General features: G+C 39.6%; 1 long non-coding RNA gene across 1 annotated transcript; it reads right to left on the bottom strand.

Annotated features, from left to right (window-relative positions):
• Window positions 1-2,478: 2,478 nt before the first annotated feature.
• On the bottom strand, window positions 2,479-3,864 carry LOC131707006 (uncharacterized). Its single transcript, XR_009310914.1, has 2 exons — window positions 3,740-3,864; window positions 2,479-3,556 (listed from the first exon to the last, which is right to left on the bottom strand). It is a non-coding gene; the product is annotated as an uncharacterized LOC131707006 (long non-coding RNA).
• Window positions 3,865-4,083: the final 219 nt, after the last annotated feature.

Below are 4,083 nucleotides of genomic sequence, written 5' to 3'. Positions count from 1 at the left end.
AAGGTATGTAAGTCACATAGATTATTTTCGTGTTTTCACTTGAACAGCTACACTGTATGTTTGTACTCATTCACAGCATACCTTAGTATGTGTTAACAGAATCCTATAAGACACATCTTATTTCCATTAGTATGGGGGTCTACACCAGCAGTCATTAAAGGTACAAACTTGAATGAGATGGTTTAAAAAAACACATCAACACTAAAAAGAAAATGATCTTTTTATTTGCTCCAGCATCACCAGCAAAAATGGTTTTGTGCTGGTACCCAGTGAGTGATGTGGAGCACTTTCTTGGTCTGTGGTGTGAACCACTGCCGTATAATGGAGAATCCATTGCTTACAATACAATAAGCTTCTACATTATTTTCATTTTAATCAGTTTATTTAAGTGAATGCACTTTTAATAACAGGATATGTGAAATAATATGATATCTTGTAACAATTGTAAGTCGCCCTGGATAAGAGTGTCTGCTAAGAAATAAATAATAATAATAATAATAATAATAATAAATCTTGTTTAAAAGCGTTTTTATATATATTTTTTATTATTAATAGTACTTTTTTCTATTTCTGTATTTTATTCTGTATTCTGCTTACCAAGTGCTTTGGGCTGCTTTTAATAATTGTACTGTATGTTTCTGTACTTCACTCTGCTGGATTCTGCTTGTAAAGCGCTTTCAGCCACTGTATTACACATTGATTGCACTATACAACTCAAGATTATTATTACATTGTTTAAGGCAGTGACTCCCAAATTATTATTATTTCAAAAGTAGCCTCTCTAATTCCTACAGAGCAAAATCAATTAATAAATAACAAATTACCTGGTGTTGAAGTCTTGGTCTCTGTTAACATATATTAAGCCTAATAAATGATCATTTATCATCTTGTTTTTGCATTTATAGGTTACAGTAATTTATACAGTATATGCAAAAACAACTATATATATATATATATATATATATATATATATATATATATATATATATATATATAAATAAATACAGGAGACTTTGGTCATTAATAATATTAATAATTAAATGAATAATGCATGATGAGCAATGTACTCTTCTTGCTGCTGCTTTTACTGTCTCTTTCAGTCGTTATATGAGAGTGACAGGATGGAGGGACTTTTATTTTGGAAAAAAACAGCCGGTTTCGACATCGAGATGCGGAAGCAGCATACGCCGGAAGTGAAGTTGTTGCTAGCTTCACGGAGATAAAAACATCGGTACCTTATTTTTTATTGATTAAATTGTTATATTTTAGTTTATTTGTTATATTTTAAATGGACTCGGTGTTGTTGATGACGTCACGCCTGTTCATTTAACAAACAAAGCGTCTCACACGCGCGCGCGCGTCACAAACAAATAACCTTCAATTAAAATGAATAATACTGTAACTTACCTTTTAGTCTCGTCCACGCCTTACAAACGGGTATGTAATATCGTTTAACTAAACACACAAATAATAATAATGATAATAATTAACCCGCCTCCTCACGGCTCGGTGTTTATCTCGCGCTGTTTGAGAAACGCCGCGCTCTGTTTGAAGCGTCAGCAGCTCGGAGTTCCCGGATGATGACGCGCACCCGCTCTCTGGGATGGAACCGCACAACAGTCTCGCGTTTTGATTGGTCCATGTCTGTCACATGAATGTGTCGTCACACGATATGTAAGAATGTACCTACAGTACACTGGGGACAGAGCATGCAGAGGGGAGTAGGGGCCAGTTTCATATGACATCTTTTGAGAGGGGTTAAGTATGTTCTATGAAGAAAGTTGAAGTGGATAAGCTGATGATTAGGATTCTTAGAAGCTGTCCTGAAATTATTCCATACTGTGACCCAAGATATTTCTTTATCTACATAGGATAGGTCCCTTTTCCAAACAGTATTAATCACCAAAGGTTTGTATGATGCCTGGAGAAGGAGGGTATAAAGTGTGGTCACCAAGCCCTTTCATTTCCCCCCTTAACTAGAATATTGTGTAATATGTGGGAAGGCAGCTCGGTACCCCAGGAATTCAGGCCAGAGTTTTTGAGATATTCTGCTTAGCTGACAGCCAAGTTTCTAAGTCATGCATGCACAGTTGAACATAAACTGGGGTTGCATGGTGGTGTGTGCGTGCAGGGGTTGCATGGTGGTGTGTGCGCGCAGGGGTTGCATGGTGGTGTGTGCGTGCAGGGGTTGCATGGTGGTGTGTGCGTGCAGGGGTTGCATGGTGGTGTGTGCGTGCAGGGGTTGCATGGTGGTGTGTGCGTGCAGGGGTTGCATGGTGGTGTGTGCGTGCAGGGGTCATTAAAACACTCTCTACACGGCTTAGTCTTCAGCAGGGCGGAGTTCCCGGATGGATTTTGTGCGCGTGCTCCTAAGCAGAGTCTCAGCCGCTCCACACAGACAGAGCGTCCATTCCCGGGGCAGCGGGTATACACAACAACTCTGAACATGCACACAATTATTATTATTATTATTATTTATTTCTTAGCAGACGCCCTTATCCAGGGCGACTTACAATCGCAAGCAAATACAAATACATTCAAGTGTTACAATACAAGTCATACAATAAGAGCAAGAAATACAATAATTTTTGTTCAAGTGTGACAAACCACAATTCAATAATACAGCAGATAATAGTGATAGTTACATCAGGATATGATTAAATAGTGATAGTTACATCAGGATATGATTAAGTACAAAATACTACAGGTTAAACACTTGGCAGATTACAATATTCTGAAGTATAGGATTAAATGCAGTAAAATAGGGGGCAGATAACAGCAAAATAAAGCACATTTACATGAAGGGTGATAGTGTCCCAGGATACAACAGAGGAGTTCTACAGGTGCTGTTTGAAGAGGTCAGTCTTAAGGAGGCGCCGGAATGTGGTCAGGGACTGGGCAGTCCTGACATCTGTAGGGAGGTCATTCCACCACTGCGGAGCGAGGGTGGAGAAGGAGCGGGCTCTGGAGGCAGGGGAGCGTAGAGGAGGTGGAGCCAGTCTTCTAGTGCAGACGGAGCGGAGAGGTCGAGTGGGGGTGTAGGGAGAGATGAGGGTCTGGAGGTAGCTGGGTACACAACCACACTGCTCAAAGCTACAAGAATGCTTTTTTTTTATTTAACGGCTGTAATACACACAGTACTGTATCAATGCCTCTGTAATTTCAATTGATAAATCATTACAAAATAACATCTTAGAGTTTTATTACACTTGATAATCGGTTCCCTTTTCTCTTTTGCAGTTGTAGTTTTTGTTTTGCACTTTGGAAACATGAAAGAAAAAAAAACAGATGAATATAATTGAAGTAGACTGTAAACCCGACACACACACACACACAGCTCACAATATTACAGCAGATACCAGGAAAAACCTATTCAGGTAACTGACAGTGTATTCATTATTTACAATCACTCTGCAATATCCATGTCTTCATCCTCTACGTCAGCCTCCTCCACTTTCCTATTCTCATCCATGTCGCTGTTCGTGGTTGAATCATCTCCGCTGATGGCTGAAAGGTAGAACACACCTTCTTGACCCGTCGGCCTGGATAAGGGTGTCTGCAAAGAAATTATTATTATTATTATTATTATTATTATTATTATTTTTATTATTAATCCAGCTGAATTTGACGAATTAATTAATTGACCAAATTCAGATTTTAGATCCGAGTAAGTGGTCACTTGATATCGAGAGTCCTTGGATTGCATGAGAAAGAAAGTGAAGATGAGCAAGATCCTTACTCCATGCGAAACAGTCTTGAAGTCCGTCGCCTCGCATTGCTTCATCAGCTTCGAGTCAGACTGCCTGTGAATTCCTTTACAAGCACAGTGAGATCCACATTCAACTCAAATGGTGTCTAACAGAGCACTAGGAAAGAAGAGGCTCCCTCCCTCAAAGAGAAAGAAAGAGCGCCCCCTCCAGTCTATAGAGATGTAAAGCAAGGAGACGGATTCCATGCGCGCACAGCTGCTTCACTGCGGAACGCAACCTTGTCATGTGACAGAAGGGCTTCAGTGACGTATTAAACGGGGACATGCAGTCATTTAAAGACATGTCGTCTTTCTTTTAAAGCAAAAAAAAGAAG

Source organism: Acipenser ruthenus, chromosome 38, assembly GCF_902713425.1.
Source record: "Acipenser ruthenus chromosome 38, fAciRut3.2 maternal haplotype, whole genome shotgun sequence".
In the NCBI taxonomy this organism is placed as follows: domain Eukaryota; kingdom Metazoa; phylum Chordata; class Actinopteri; order Acipenseriformes; family Acipenseridae; genus Acipenser; species Acipenser ruthenus.
This window is presented reverse-complemented; position numbering and strand designations above follow the sequence as displayed.